This window comes from Staurois parvus, unplaced genomic scaffold (assembly GCF_062004578.1).
Source record: "Staurois parvus isolate SC_StPar_1 unplaced genomic scaffold, SC_StPar_1.0 ptg000333l, whole genome shotgun sequence".
NCBI classification, from domain to species: Eukaryota; Metazoa; Chordata; class Amphibia; order Anura; family Ranidae; genus Staurois; species Staurois parvus.
In genome coordinates, this window is record NW_028318129.1 from 518118 (window position 1) to 534205 (window position 16088).

At 56.7% G+C, this 16088-nt stretch overlaps 4 non-coding genes and 1 pseudogene across 4 annotated transcripts; all 5 read right to left on the minus strand.

Annotated features, from left to right (window-relative positions):
• Positions 1-2909: 2909 nt before the first annotated feature.
• LOC149457152 (5S ribosomal RNA) lies at positions 2910-3028 on the minus strand. Its single transcript, XR_016313692.1, has one exon. It is a non-coding gene; the product is annotated as a 5S ribosomal RNA (ribosomal RNA).
• Positions 3029-5791: 2763 nt separating this feature from the next.
• LOC149457153 (5S ribosomal RNA) lies at positions 5792-5905 on the minus strand (annotated as a pseudogene).
• A 2758-nt stretch (positions 5906-8663) lies between these two features.
• Positions 8664-8782, minus strand: LOC149457154 (5S ribosomal RNA). Its single transcript, XR_016313696.1, has one exon. It is a non-coding gene; the product is annotated as a 5S ribosomal RNA (ribosomal RNA).
• Positions 8783-11544: 2762 nt separating this feature from the next.
• On the minus strand, positions 11545-11663 carry LOC149457155 (5S ribosomal RNA). Its single transcript, XR_016313683.1, has one exon. It is a non-coding gene; the product is annotated as a 5S ribosomal RNA (ribosomal RNA).
• A 2762-nt stretch (positions 11664-14425) lies between these two features.
• On the minus strand, positions 14426-14544 carry LOC149457156 (5S ribosomal RNA). The gene has a single exon (XR_016313684.1). It is a non-coding gene; the product is annotated as a 5S ribosomal RNA (ribosomal RNA).
• Positions 14545-16088: the final 1544 nt, after the last annotated feature.

Here is a 16088-nt window from a genome sequence, read left to right on the forward strand (position 1 = left end):
CATAGAGGAGAGTGATCCCGGCTGGAGGAAAAGCAAAAGCCTACAGCACCTGCTATTCCCAGGCGGTCTCCCATCCAAATGCTAACTGGGGCCAACCTTACTTAGCTTCTGAAATCAGACAAGATAAGGCACATTCAGGATGGTGTGGCCATAGGCAGTACTCAGGCTCTCCTTCAAGCCTCTTCTATTTGTCACGGGCAGCCTGGCCTCTGCCTTTCCTTGGCTCTACTACTCAGGACAAGCCTGCTGCTGCTGCTGTTTCTTTTCCACCCACCGGCAGCACTGACACACCGCCCCGTCTCTCCTCTCTCACTCACTCACTCTCCTCAAACCCCTGCCTCCCTCCCGCTGCTTTGCTCCCTCTTTAACCTCCTTCTGCCCGCACCTCCTCACACACAAGCACACCTTCCCAGCCTGGCCTGAAGGGCTCATCCTCCTCCTTCCCGGCTTCCCCTGGCCTGACTTCAAGCCTCTGGCTCGCAGGGCTGAGCACTACACCAGCCGCAGGGAGCAAGCTTTGGAAACAGCACCTGCAAAGCGCACCGGAAAGGGAGGGGCCTCCGCTCGCTTGCCAGCCAGACCTCTCGGGGCGCCGGCCAGCGCTCCCGCCTCCCTGCCCCTGACCCAAACCAAGGCTAGGGACCCTGGTGGCACCGGGGCCTACAAACGCCATTTCCTTGCGCTCCGGCCCTCGCTCTTTTTCACCGCCCCAGTGGCCGGCTCCCCCTTGCGCACACCACAGGGCCCTGACGCTCAGGCCCCTGCCTCCAGCAGCGGGCCCAGCGCTCTAACCGCCTCAGGGCGCAGGTATCGTGGCCTTCGGCGGCTCTGTTGCTTCTGGCTGGCTTGGGGGGCCGGCGCGCGTGCCTTCCCCGCTGCTGTCCCCCGGCCTGGGGAGCGCAGCGGAATGTGTTGGTGCAAGGCGACTGGAGAGCAGGCGTGAGAGCGCCAAAGTGGCTGAGGAGAGCGCTGGCAAAGGGCTGGGCCGTGGAGCCTAAGCGGGATGTAGGACGGGGCTAGCTGGCTGCGGGTGGCGTCTGAGCGTTGCTCCGTTGCCGGAGGGGGCTGGATGCGTGGCCAGCTCCTGAGGGACACAGAGAAGAAAGCCAGCGTGTTTTGAAAAGAGCGGCCCGAAAAAAGGAAGCGGGCTCAGAAAAGCCTAGGCTGGCCTGGGGACTTTGGGGGAGCTACAGTGAAGGAAAGGAGTATTTCACCCCCTGCTGATTTTGAATGTTTGCCCGCTCACAAACAAATGATCGATCGGTCTAAAAATCCAATGCTAGGTGTATTGACTGAGAGACAGACTAGCAAGAAAACATTCAAAAGAACTGCATGTCTAACCAATGATGCGCTGATTCGCATGTTCCTGAGGGAAATAAGTATTCCATCCCCTATCATTCAGCAGCATTTCTAGCTCCCAGGTGTCTTTCACACAGGTAACAAGCTGAGATTAGAAGCAGCCTCTTAAAGGGAGAGATGCTAATCTCATTTTCTTACCTGTATAAAAGACACCTGTCCACAGGAGCAATCAAACCATCAGATTCCAAACCCTCCACCACGGCAAAGACCAAAGAGCTGTCCAGGGATGTCAGCAACAGGATCGTAGACCTACACAAGGCTGGACTGGGCTACCAAACTATGGCCAAGCAGCTTGGTGAGAAGGTGACAACAGTCGGTGCAATCATTCGCAAATGGAAGAAACACAAAGCAACTGTCAGTCTCCCTAGGACCGGTGCACCGTGCAAGATCTCCCCTCGTGGAGTGTCAACGATCATGACAACAGTGAGGCATCATCCCAGAACTACGAGTGAGGATCTTGTCAATGATCTCCGGCCAGCTGGGACCGCAGTCACCAAGAGAACAATGGGTAACACACTACGCCGACGAGGATTGAAATCCCGCAGTGCCCGCAAGGTCCCTCTGCTCAAGAGAGCACATGTCCAGGCCCGTCTGAAGTTTGCCACTGAACATCTGAATGAGGCAGAGCAGGACTGGTTGAAAGTGTCGTGGTCAGATGAGACGACCAACATGGAGCTCTTTGGCATCAACTCAACTCGCCGTGTTTGGAGGAGGAGGACGAGGAATGCTGCCTATGACCCCAAGAACACCATCCCAACTGTCAAACATGGTGGTGGAAATATTCTGCTTTGGGGGTGTTTTTTTGCTAAGGGGACAGGACAACTGCACCGCATCAAGGGGACCATGGACGGGGCAATGGAGCGGCAAATCTTGGGCGACAACCTTCTTCCCTCAGCCAGGGCATTGAAAATGAATGGCGGATGGCTGTTCCAGCATGACAAGGAACAAAAACACACGGCCAAGGCAACAAAGCAGCGGCTGGAGAAGAAGCACGTTAAGCTCCTGGAGTGGCCTAGCCAGTCTCCAGACCTTCATCCGGCTGACAATATCTCTGTGGAGGGAGCTGAAAGTTGGAGTTGCCAAACGTCAGCCGCCAAACCTTCATGATTTGGAGAGGATCTGCCAAGAGGAGTGGGCCAAAATCCCTCCTGAGATGTGTGCAAAGCTGGTGGCCAACTCCAGGTAACGCCTGACCTCTGGGATTGCCAAGAAGGGATTTGCCAGCAAGCACTAAGCCCTGTTTTGTGAAGGGGATGAGATACCTGTGTTCCCTGGTGAACCTGCAAATGAGCGCCTGATTTGTTAGCCATGCATTTCTTGTGAGTTTTTTTCTTTCTCTTCTGTCTGAGAGTGTTCCGATGCAGCAGCTAGCATTGTATTTTGAGAGGGCTGATTTGTTTGTGAGTGGGCCGAGCTGGCAAATGAGCAGGGGATGAAAAGGTTGTTTCCTTGAGTGCAGGTGTGCAGCAGGAGGGCTTGGAGAGCGGGGAGGTAAAAGTGAATGTGAAAGAGCCATGGAGGAGAGTGACCCCTGCTGGAGGAAAAGCAAAAGCCTACAGCACCTGGTATTCCCAGGCGGTCTCCCATCCAGGTACTAAGCAGGCCCGACCCTGCTTAGCTTCCAAGATCAGACGAGATCGGGCGCGTTCAGGGTGGTGTGGCCGTAGGCAGTACTCAGGCTCTCCTTCAAGCCTCTTCTACTTGTCACGGGCAGCCTGGCCTCCGCCTTTCCTCGGCTCTACTACCCAGGACAAGCCGCCTGCTGCTACTGCTGTTTCCTTTTCACCCACCAGCACAACTGACACACCGCCCCGTCTCTCCTCTCTCACTCACTCTCCTCAAACCCCTGCCTCCCACCCTCCCGCTGCTTTGCTCCCTCTTTAACCTCTTCCTGACCGCACCTCCTCACGCACAAGCACACCACACCAGCCTGGCCTCAACCACTCCTCCTTCTCCTTCCCGCCTTCCCCTGGCCTGACTTCAAGCCTTTGGCTCGCAGGACTGAGCAGCACACCAGCCGCAGGGAGCAAGCTTTGGACACAGCAGCCGCAAAGCGCACCGCAAAGCAAGGGGCCAAGCTCGCTTGCCAGCCAGACCTCTCGGGGCGCCGCACAGCGCTCCCGCCTCCCTGCCCCTGACCCAAACCAAGGCTAGGGACCCTGCTGGCACCGGGGCCTACAAACGCCAGTTCCTTGCGCTCCGGCCCTCGCTCTTTTTCACCGCCCCAGTAGCCGGCTCCCCCTTGCGCACACCACAGGGCCCTGACGCTCAGGCCCCTGCCTCCAGCAGCGGGCCCAGCGCTCTAACCGCCTCAGGGCACAGGTATCGTGGCCTTCGGCGGCTCTGTTGCTTCTGGCTGGCTTGGGGGGCCGGCGCGCGTGCCTTCCCCGCTGCTGTCCCCCGGCCTGGGGAGCGCAGCGGAATGTGTCGGCGCAAGGCGACTGGAGAGCAGGTGTGAGAACGCCAAAGCGGCTGAGGAGAGCGCTGGCAAAGGGCTGGGCCGTGGAGCCTAAGCGGGATGCAGGACGGGGCTAGCTGGCTGGGGGTGGCGTCTGAGCATTGCTCCGCTGCCGGAGGGGGCTGGATGCGTGGCCAGCTCCTGAGGGACACAGAGAAGAAAGCCAGCGTGTTTTGAAAAGAGCGGGCCGCAAAAGGGAAGCGGGCTCACAAAAGCCTAGGCTGGCCTGGGGACTTTGGGGGAGCTACAGTGAAGGAAAGGAGTATTTCACCCCCTGCTGATTTTGAATGTTTGCCCGCTCACAAACAAATGATCGATCGGTCTAAAAATCCAATGCTAGGTGTATTGACTGAGAGACAGACTAGCAAGAAAACATTCAAAAGCACTGCATGTCTAACCAATGATGCGCTGATTCGCATGTTCCTGAGGGAAATAAGTATTCCATCCCCTATCATTCAGCAGCATTTCTGGCTCCCAGGTGTCTTTCACACAGGTAACAAGCTGAGATTAGAAGCAGCCTCTTAAAGGGAGAGATGCTAATCTCATTTTCTTACCTGTATAAAAGACACCTGTCCACAGGAGCAATCAAACCATCAGATTCCAAACCCTCCACCACGGCAAAGACCAAAGAGCTGTCCAGGGATGTCAGCAACAGGATCGAAGACCTACACAAGGCTGGACTGGGCTACCAAACTATGGCCAAGCAGCTTGGTGAGAAGGTGACAACAGTCGGTGCAATCATTCGCAAATGGAAGAAACACAAAGCAACTGTCAGTCTCCCTAGGACCGGTGCACCGTGCAAGATCTCCCCTCGTGGAGTGTCAATGATCATGACAACAGTGAGGCATCATCCCACAACTACCAGTGAGGATCTTGTCAATGATCTCCGGCCAGCTGGGACCGCAGTCACCAAGAGAACAATGGGTAACACACTACGCCGACGAGGATTGAAATCCCGCAGTGCCCGCAAGGTCCCTCTGCTCAAGAGAGCACATGTCCAGGCCCGTCTGAAGTTTGCCACTGAACATCTGAATGAGGCAGAGCAGGACTGGTTGAAAGTGTCCTGGTCAGATGAGACCACCAAAATGGAGCTCTTTGGCATCAACTTAACTCGCCGCGTTTGGAGGAGGAGGAGGAGGACGAGGAATGCTGCCTATGACCCCAAGAACACCATCCCAACTGTCAAACATGGCGGTGGAAATATGCTGCTTTGGGGGTGTTTTTCTGCTAAGGGGACAGGACAACTGCACCGCATCAAGGGGACCATGGACGGGGCAACGGAGCGGCAAATCTTGGGCGAGAACCTTCTCCCCTCAGCCAGGGCATTGAAAATGAATGGCGGGTGGCTGTTCCAGCATGACAAGGAGCCAAAACACGCGGCCAAGGCAACAAAGCAGCGGCTGGAGAAGAAGCACGTTAAGCTCCTGGAGTGGCCTAGCCAGTCTCCAGACCTTCATCCGGCTGACAATATCTCTGTGGAGGGAGCTGAAAGTTGGAGTTGCCAAACGTCAGCCGCCAAACCTAAATGATTTGGAGAGGATCTGCCAAGAGGAGTGGGCCAAAATCCCTCCTGAGATGTGTGCAAAGCTGGTGGCCAACTCCAGGTAACGCCTGACCTCTGGGATTGCCAAGAAGGGATTTGCCAGCAAGCACTAAGCCCTGTTTGGTGAAGGGGGTGAGATACCTGTGTTCCCTGGTGAAGCTGCAAATGAGCGCCTGATTTGTTAGCCATGCATTTCTTGTGAGTTTTTTCTTGCTCTTCTGTCTGTGAGTGTTCCGATGCAGCAGCTAGCATTGTATTTTGAGAGGGCTGATTTGTTTGTGAGTGGGCCGAGCTGGCAAACGAGCAGGGGATGAAAAGGTTGTTTGCTTGAGTGCAGGTGTGCAGCAGGAGGGCTTGGAGAGCGGGGAGGTAAAAGTGAATGTGAAAGAGCCATGGAGGAGGAGAGTGACCCCTGCTGGAGGAAAAGCAAAAGCCTACAGCACCTGGTATTCCCAGGCGGTCTCCCATCCAAGTACTAACCAGGCCCGACCCTACTTAGCTTCCGAGATCAGACGAGATCGGGCGCGTTTGGTGTGGCCGTAGGCAGTACTCAGGCTTTCCTTCAAGCCTCTTCTACTTGTCACGGGCAGCCTGGCCTCCACCTTTCCTCGGCTCTACTACCCAGGACAAGCCGCCTGCTGCTACTGCTGTTTCCTTTTCACCCACCGGCACAACTGACACACACCGCCCCGTCTCTCCTCTCTCACTCACTCTCCTCAAACCCCTGCCTCCCTCCCGCTGCTTTGCTCCCTCTTTAAACTCTTCCTGACCGCACCTCCTCACGCACAAGCACACCACACCAGCCTGGCCTCAACCACTCCTCCTTCTCCTTCCCGCCTTCCCCTGGCCTGACTTCAAGCCTTTGGCTCGCAGGGCTGAGCAGCACACCAGCCGCAGGGAGCAAGCTTTGGACACAGCAGCCGCAAAGCGCACCGCAAAGCAAGGGGCCAAGCTCGCTTGCCAGCCAGACCTCTCGGGGCGCCGCACAGCGCTCCCGCCTCCCTGCCCCTGACCCAAACCAAGGCTAGGGACCCTGCTGGCACCGGGGCCTACAAACGCCAGTTCCTTGCGCTCCGGCCCTCGCTCTTTTTCACCGCCCCAGTAGCCGGCTCCCCCTTGCGCACACCACAGGGCCCTGACGCTCAGGCCCCTGCCTCCAGCAGCGGGCCCAGCGCTCTAACCGCCTCAGGGCACAGGTATCGTGGCCTTCGGCGGCTCTGTTGCTTCTGGCTGGCTTGGGGGGCCGGCGCGCGTGCCTTCCCCGCTGCTGTCCCCCGGCCTGGGGAGCGCAGCGGAATGTGTCGGCGCAAGGCGACTGGAGAGCAGGCGTGAGAACGCCAAAGCGGCTGAGGAGAGCGCTGGCAAAGGGCTGGGCCGTGGAGCCTAAGCGGGATGCAGGACGGGGCTAGCTGGCTGGGGGTGGCGTCTGAGCGTTGCTCCGCTGCCGGAGGGGGCTGGATGCGTGGCCAGCTCCTGAGGGACACAGAGAAGAAAGCCAGCGTGTTTTGAAAAGAGCGGGCCGCAAAAGGGAAGCGGGCTCACAAAAGCCTAGGCTGGCCTGGGGACTTTGGGGGAGCTACAGTGAAGGAAAGGAGTATTTCACCCCCTGCTGATTTTGAATCTTTGCCCGCTCACAAACAAATGATCGATCGGTCTAAAAATCCAATGCTAGGTGTATTGACTGAGAGACAGACTAGCAAGAAAACATTCAAAAGCACTGCATGTCTAACCAATGATGCGCTGATTCGCATGTTCCTGAGGGAAATAAGTATTCCATCCCCTATCATTCAGCAGCATTTCTGGCTCCCAGGTGTCTTTCACACAGGTAACAAGCTGAGATTAGAAGCAGCCTCTTAAAGGGAGAGATGCTAATCTCATTTTCTTACCTGTATAAAAGACACCTGTCCACAGGAGCAATCAAACCATCAGATTCCAAACCCTCCACCACGGCAAAGACCAAAGAGCTGTCCAGGGATGTCAGCAACAGGATCGAAGACCTACACAAGGCTGGACTGGGCTACCAAACTATGGCCAAGCAGCTTGGTGAGAAGGTGACAACAGTCGGTGCAATCATTCGCAAATGGAAGAAACACAAAGCAACTGTCAGTCTCCCTAGGACCGGTGCACCGTGCAAGATCTCCCCTCGTGGAGTGTCAATGATCATGACAACAGTGAGGCATCATCCCACAACTACCAGTGAGGATCTTGTCAATGATCTCCGGCCAGCTGGGACCGCAGTCACCAAGAGAACAATGGGTAACACACTACGCCGACGAGGATTGAAATCCCGCAGTGCCCGCAAGGTCCCTCTGCTCAAGAGAGCACATGTCCAGGCCCGTCTGAAGTTTGCCACTGAACATCTGAATGAGGCAGAGCAGGACTGGTTGAAAGTGTCCTGGTCAGATGAGACCACCAAAATGGAGCTCTTTGGCATCAACTCAACTCGCCGCGTTTGGAGGAGGAGGAGGAGGACGAGGAATGCTGCCTATGACCCCAAGAACACCATCCCAACTGTCAAACATGGCGGTGGAAATATGCTGCTTTGGGGGTGTTTTTCTGCTAAGGGGACAGGACAACTGCACCGCATCAAGGGGACCATGGACGGGGCAACAGAGCGGCAAATCTTGGGCGAGAACCTTCTCCCCTCAGCCAGGGCATTGAAAATGAATGGCGGGTGGCTGTTCCAGCATGACAAGGAGCCAAAACACGCGGCCAAGGCAACAAAGCAGCGGCTGGAGAAGAAGCACGTTAAGCTCCTGGAGTGGCCTAGCCAGTCTCCAGACCTTCATCCGGCTGACAATATCTCTGTGGAGGGAGCTGAAAGTTGGAGTTGCCAAACGTCAGCCACCAAACCTTCATGATTTGGAGAGGATCTGCCAAGAGGAGTGGGCCAAAATCCCTCCTGAGATGTGTGCAAAGCTGGTGGCCAACTCCAGGTAACGCCTGACCTCTGGGATTGCCAAGAAGGGATTTGCCAGCAAGCACTAAGCCCTGTTTGGTGAAGGGGGTGAGATACCTGTGTTCCCTGGTGAAGCTGCAAATGAGCGCCTGATTTGTTAGCCATGCATTTCTTGTGAGTTTTTTCTTGCTCTTCTGTCTGTGAGTGTTCCGATGCAGCAGCTAGCATTGTATTTTGAGAGGGCTGATTTGTTTGTGAGTGGGCCGAGCTGGCAAACGAGCAGGGGATGAAAAGGTTGTTTGCTTGAGTGCAGGTGTGCAGCAGGAGGGCTTGGAGAGCGGGGAGGTAAAAGCGAATGTGAAAGAGCCATGGAGGAGAGTGACCCCTGCTGGAGGAAAAGCAAAACCCTACGGCACCTGGTATTCCCAGGCTGTCTCCCATCCAAGTACTAACCAGGCCCGACCCTGCTTAGCTTCCGAGATCAGACGAGATCGGGCGCGTTCAGGGTGGTGTGGCCGTAGGCAGTACTCAGGCTCTCCTTCAAGCCTCTTCTACTTGTCACGGGCAGCCTGGCCTCCGCCTTTCCTCGGCTCTACTACCCAGGACAAGCCGCCTGCTGCTACTGCTCTTTCCTTTTCACCCACCGGCACAACTGACACACACCGCCCCGTCTCTCCTCTCTCACTCACTCTCCTCAAACCCCTGCCTCCCTCCCGCTGCTTTGCACCCTCTTTAACCTCTTCCTGACCGCACCTCCTCACGCACAAGCACACCACACCAGCCTGGCCTCAACCGCTCCTCCTTCTCCTTCCCGCCTTCCCCTGGCCTGACTTCAAGCCTTTGGCTCGCAGGGCTGAGCAGCACACCAGCCGCAGGGAGCAAGCTTTGGACACAGCAGCTGCAAAGCGCACCGCAAAGCAAGGGGCCAAGCTCGCTTGCCAGCCAGACCTCTCGGGGCGCCGCACAGCGCTCCCGCCTCCCTGCCCCTGACCCAAACCAAGGCTAGGGACCCTGCTGGCACCGGGGCCTACAAACGCCAGTTCCTTGCGCTCCGGCCCTCGCTCTTTTTCACCGCCCCAGTGGCCGGCTCCCCCTTGCGCACACCACAGGGCCCTGACGCTCAGGCCCCTGCCTCCAGCAGCGGGCCCAGCGCTCTAACCGCCTCAGGGCGCAGGTATCGTGGCCTTCGGCGGCTCTGTTGCTTCTGGCTGGCTTGGGGGGCCGGCGCGCGTGCCTTCCCCGCTGCTGTCCCCCGGCCTGGGGAGCGCAGCGGAATGTGTCGGCGCAAGGCGACTGGAGAGCAGGCGTGAGAGCGCCAAAGCGGCTGAGGAGAGCGCTGGCAAAGGGCTGGGCCGTGGAGCCTAAGCGGGATGCAGGACGGGGCTAGCTGGCTGGGGGGTGGCGTCTGAGCGTTGCTTCGCTGCCGGAGGGGACTGGATGCGTGGCCAGCTCCTGAGGGACACAGAGAAGAAAGCCAGCGTGTTTTGAAAAGAGCGGGCCGCAAAAGGGAAGCGGGCTCACAAAAGCCTAGGCTGGCCTGAGGACTTTGGGGGAGCTACAGTGAAGGAAAGGAGTATTTCACCCCCTGCTGATTTTGAATCTTTGCCCGCTCACAAACAAATGATCGATCGGTCTAAAAATCCAATGCTAGGTGTATTGACTGAGAGACAGACTAGCAAGAAAACATTCAAAAGCACTGCATGTCTAACCAATGATGCGCTGATTCGCATGTTCCTGAGGGAAATAAGTATTCCATCCCCTATCATTCAGCAGCATTTCTGGCTCCCAGGTGTCTTTCACACAGGTAACAAGCTGAGATTAGAAGCAGCCTCTTAAAGGGAGAGATGCTAATCTCATTTTCTTACCTGTATAAAAGACACCTGTCCACAGGAGCAATCAAACCATCAGATTCCAAACCCTCCACCACGGCAAAGACCAAAGAGCTGTCCAGGGATGTCAGCAACAGGATCGAAGACCTACACAAGGCTGGACTGGGCTACCAAACTATGGCCAAGCAGCTTGGTGAGAAGGTGACAACAGTCGGTGCAATCATTCGCAAATGGAAGAAACACAAAGCAACTGTCAGTCTCCCTAGGACCGGTGCACCGAGCAAGATCTCCCCTCGTGGAGTGTCAATGATCATGACAACAGTGAGGCATCATCCCAGAACTACGAGTGAGGATCTTGTCAATGATCTCCGGCCAGCTGGGACCGCAGTCACCAAGAGAACAATGGGTAACACACTACGCCGACGAGGATTGAAATCCCGCAGTGCCCGCAAGGTCCCTCTGCTCAAGAGAGCACCTGTCCAGGCCCGTCTGAAGTTTACCACTGAACATCTGAATGAGGCAGAGCAGGACTGGTTGAAAGTGTCCTGGTCAGATGAGACCACCAAAATGGAGCTCTTTGGCATCAACTCAACTCGCCGCGTTTGGAGGAGGAGGAGGAGGACGAGGAATGCTGCCTATGACCCCAAGAACACCATCCCAACTGTCAAACATGGCGGTGGAAATATGCTGCTTTGGGGGTGTTTTTCTGCTAAGGGGACAGGACAACTGCACCGCATCAAGGGGACCATGGACGGGGCAACGGAGCGGCAAATCTTTGGCGAGAACCTTCTCCCCTCAGCCAGGGCATTGAAAATGAATGGCGGGTGGCTGTTCCAGCATGACAAGGAGCCAAAACACGCGGCCAAGGCAACAAAGCAGCGGCTGGAGAAGAAGCACGTTAAGCTCCTGGAGTGGCCTAGCCAGTCTCCAGACCTTCATCCGGCTGACAATATCTCTGTGGAGGGAGCTGAAAGTTGGAGTTGCTAAACGTCAGCCGCCAAACCTTCATGATTTGGAGAGGATCTGCCAAGAGGAGTGGGCCAAAATCCCTCCTGAGATGTGTGCAAAGCTGGTGGCCAACTCCAGGTAACGCCTGACCTCTGGGATTGCCAAGAAGGGATTTGCCAGCAAGCACTAAGCCCTGTTTGGTGAAGGGGGTGAGATACCTGTGTTCCCTGGTGAAGCTGCAAATGAGCGCCTGATTTGTTAGCCATGCATTTCTTGTGAGTTTTTTCTTGCTCTTCTGTCTGTGAGTGTTCCGATGCAGCAGCTAGCATTGTATTTTGAGAGGGCTGATTTGTTTGTGAGTGGGCCGAGCTGGCAAACGAGCAGGGGATGAAAAGGTTGTTTGCTTGAGTGCAGGTGTGCAGCAGGAGGGCTTGGAGAGCGGGGAGGTAAAAGCGAATGTGAAAGAGCCATGGAGGAGGAGAGTGACCCCTGCTGGAGGAAAAGCAAAAGCCTACAGCACCTGGTATTCCCAGGCGGTCTCCCATCCAGGTACTAAGCAGGCCCGACCCTGCTTAGCTTCCGAGATCAGACGAGATCGGGCGCGTTCAGGGTGGTGTGGCCGTAGGCAGTACTCAGGCTCTCCTTCAAGCCTCTTCTACTTGTCACGGGCAGCCTGGCCTCCGCCTTTCCTCGGCTCTACTACCCAGGACAAGCCGCCTGCTGCTACTGCTCTTTCCTTTTCACCCACCGGCACAACTGACACACACCGCCCCGTCTCTCCTCTCTCACTCACTCTCCTCAAACCCCTGCCTCCCTCCCGCTGCTTTGCACCCTCTTTAACCTCTTCCTGACCGCACCTCCTCACGCACAAGCACACCACACCAGCCTGGCCTCAACCGCTCCTCCTTCTCCTTCCCGCCTTCCCCTGGCCTGACTTCAAGCCTTTGGCTCGCAGGGCTGAGCAGCACACCAGCCGCAGGGAGCAAGCTTTGGACACAGCAGCTGCAAAGCGCACCGCAAAGCAAGGGGCCAAGCTCGCTTGCCAGCCAGACCTCTCGGGGCGCCGCACAGCGCTCCCGCCTCCCTGCCCCTGACCCAAACCAAGGCTAGGGACCCTGCTGGCACCGGGGCCTACAAACGCCAGTTCCTTGCGCTCCGGCCCTCGCTCTTTTTCACCGCCCCAGTGGCCGGCTCCCCCTTGCGCACACCACAGGGCCCTGACGCTCAGGCCCCTGCCTCCAGCAGCGGGCCCAGCGCTCTAACCGCCTCAGGGCGCAGGTATCGTGGCCTTCGGCGGCTCTGTTGCTTCTGGCTGGCTTGGGGGGCCGGCGCGCGTGCCTTCCCCGCTGCTGTCCCCCGGCCTGGGGAGCGCAGCGGAATGTGTCGGCGCAAGGCGACTGGAGAGCAGGCGTGAGAGCGCCAAAGCGGCTGAGGAGAGCGCTGGCAAAGGGCTGGGCCGTGGAGCCTAAGCGGGATGCAGGACGGGGCTAGCTGGCTGGGGGGTGGCGTCTGAGCGTTGCTCCGCTGCCGGAGGGGACTGGATGCGTGGCCAGCTCCTGAGGGACACAGAGAAGAAAGCCAGCGTGTTTTGAAAAGAGCGGGCCGCAAAAGGGAAGCGGGCTCACAAAAGCCTAGGCTGGCCTGAGGACTTTGGGGGAGCTACAGTGAAGGAAAGGAGTATTTCACCCCCTGCTGATTTTGAATCTTTGCCCGCTCACAAACAAATGATCGATCGGTCTAAAAATCCAATGCTAGGTGTATTGACTGAGAGACAGACTAGCAAGAAAACATTCAAAAGCACTGCATGTCTAACCAATGATGCGCTGATTCGCATGTTCCTGAGGGAAATAAGTATTCCATCCCCTATCATTCAGCAGCATTTCTGGCTCCCAGGTGTCTTTCACACAGGTAACAAGCTGAGATTAGAAGCAGCCTCTTAAAGGGAGAGATGCTAATCTCATTTTCTTACCTGTATAAAAGACACCTGTCCACAGGAGCAATCAAACCATCAGATTCCAAACCCTCCACCACGGCAAAGACCAAAGAGCTGTCCAGGGATGTCAGCAACAGGATCGAAGACCTACACAAGGCTGGACTGGGCTACCAAACTATGGCCAAGCAGCTTGGTGAGAAGGTGACAACAGTCGGTGCAATCATTCGCAAATGGAAGAAACACAAAGCAACTGTCAGTCTCCCTAGGACCGGTGCACCGAGCAAGATCTCCCCTCGTGGAGTGTCAATGATCATGACAACAGTGAGGCATCATCCCAGAACTACGAGTGAGGATCTTGTCAATGATCTCCGGCCAGCTGGGACCGCAGTCACCAAGAGAACAATGGGTAACACACTACGCCGACGAGGATTGAAATCCCGCAGTGCCCGCAAGGTCCCTCTGCTCAAGAGAGCACCTGTCCAGGCCCGTCTGAAGTTTACCACTGAACATCTGAATGAGGCAGAGCAGGACTGGTTGAAAGTGTCCTGGTCAGATGAGACCACCAAAATGGAGCTCTTTGGCATCAACTCAACTCGCCGCGTTTGGAGGAGGAGGAGGAGGACGAGGAATGCTGCCTATGACCCCAAGAACACCATCCCAACTGTCAAACATGGCGGTGGAAATATGCTGCTTTGGGGGTGTTTTTCTGCTAAGGGGACAGGACAACTGCACCGCATCAAGGGGACCATGGACGGGGCAACGGAGCGGCAAATCTTTGGCGAGAACCTTCTCCCCTCAGCCAGGGCATTGAAAATGAATGGCGGGTGGCTGTTCCAGCATGACAAGGAGCCAAAACACGCGGCCAAGGCAACAAAGCAGCGGCTGGAGAAGAAGCACGTTAAGCTCCTGGAGTGGCCTAGCCAGTCTCCAGACCTTCATCCGGCTGACAATATCTCTGTGGAGGGAGCTGAAAGTTGGAGTTGCTAAACGTCAGCCGCCAAACCTTCATGATTTGGAGAGGATCTGCCAAGAGGAGTGGGCCAAAATCCCTCCTGAGATGTGTGCAAAGCTGGTGGCCAACTCCAGGTAACGCCTGACCTCTGGGATTGCCAAGAAGGGATTTGCCAGCAAGCACTAAGCCCTGTTTGGTGAAGGGGGTGAGATACCTGTGTTCCCTGGTGAAGCTGCAAATGAGCGCCTGATTTGTTAGCCATGCATTTCTTGTGAGTTTTTTCTTGCTCTTCTGTCTGTGAGTGTTCCGATGCAGCAGCTAGCATTGTATTTTGAGAGGGCTGATTTGTTTGTGAGTGGGCCGAGCTGGCAAACGAGCAGGGGATGAAAAGGTTGTTTGCTTGAGTGCAGGTGTGCAGCAGGAGGGCTTGGAGAGCGGGGAGGTAAAAGCGAATGTGAAAGAGCCATGGAGGAGGAGAGTGACCCCTGCTGGAGGAAAAGCAAAAGCCTACAGCACCTGGTATTCCCAGGCGGTCTCCCATCCAGGTACTAAGCAGGCCCGACCCTGCTTAGCTTCCGAGATCAGACGAGATCGGGCGCGTTCAGGGTGGTGTGGCCGTAGGCAGTACTCAGGCTCTCCTTCAAGCCTCTTCTACTTGTCACGGGCAGCCTGGCCTCCGCCTTTCCTCGGCTCTACTACCCAGGACAAGCCGCCTGCTGCTACTGCTCTTTCCTTTTCACCCACCGGCACAACTGACACACACCGCCCCGTCTCTCCTCTCTCACTCACTCTCCTCAAACCCCTGCCTCCCTCCCTCCCGCTGCTTTGCTCCCTCTTTAACCTCTTCCTGACCGCACCTCCTCACGCACAAGCACACCACACCAGCCTGGCCTCAACCGCTCCTCCTTCTCCTTCCCGCCTTCCCCTGGCCTGACTTCAAGCCTTTGGCTCGCAGGGCTGAGCAGCACACCAGCCGCAGGGAGCAAGCTTTGGACACTGCAGCCGCAAAGCGCACCGCAAAGCAAGGGGCCAAGCTCGCTTGCCAGCCAGACCTCTCGGGGCGCCGCACAGCGCTCCCGCCTCCCTGCCCCTGACCCAAACCAAGGCTAGGGACCCTGCTGGCACCGGGGCCTACAAACGCCAGTTCCTTGCGCTCCGGCCCTCGCTCTTTTTCACCGCCCCAGTGGCCGGCTTCCCCTTGCGCACACCACAGGGCCCTGACGCTCAGGCCCCTGCCTCCAGCAGCGGGCCCAGCGCTCTAACCGCCTCAGGGCGCAGATATCGTGGCCTTCGGCGGCTCTGTTGCTTCTGGCTGGATTGGGGGGCCGGCGCGCGTGCCTTCCCCGCTGCTGTCCCCCGGCCTGGGGAGCGCAGCGGAATGTGTCGGCGCAAGGCGACTGGAGAGCAGGCGTGAGAGCGCCAAAGCGGCTGAGGAGAGCGCTGGCAAAGGGCTGGGCCGTGGAGCCTAAGCGGGATGCAGGACGGGGCTAGCTGGCTGGGGGGTGGCGTCTGAGCGTTGCTCCGCTGCCGGAGGGGGCTGGATGCGTGGCCAGCTCCTGAGGGACACAGAGAAGAAAGCCAGCGTGTTTTGAAAAGAGCGGGCCGCAAAAGGGAAGCGGGCTCACAAAAGCCTAGGCTGGCCTGAGGACTTTGGGGGAGCTACAGTGAAGGAAAGGAGTATTTCACCCCCTGCTGATTTTGAATCTTTGCCCGCTCACAAACAAATGATCGATCGGTCTAAAAATCCAATGCTAGGTGTATTGACTGAGAGACAGACTAGCAAGAAAACATTCAAAAGCACTGCATGTCTAACCAATGATGCGCTGATTCGCATGTTCCTGAGGGAAATAAGTATTCCATCCCCTATCATTCAGCAGCATTTCTGGCTCCCAGGTGTCTTTCACACAGGTAACAAGCTGAGATTAGAAGCAGCCTCTTAAAGGGAGAGATGCTAATCTCATTTTCTTACCTGTATAAAAGACACCTGTCCACAGGAGCAATCAAACCATCAGATTCCAAACCCTCCACCACGGCAAAGACCAAAGAGCTGTCCAGGGATGTCAGCAACAGGATCGAAGACCTACACAAGGCTGGACTGGGCTACCAAACTATGGCCAAGCAGCTTAGTGAGAAGGTGACAACAGTCGGTGCAATCATTCGCAAATGG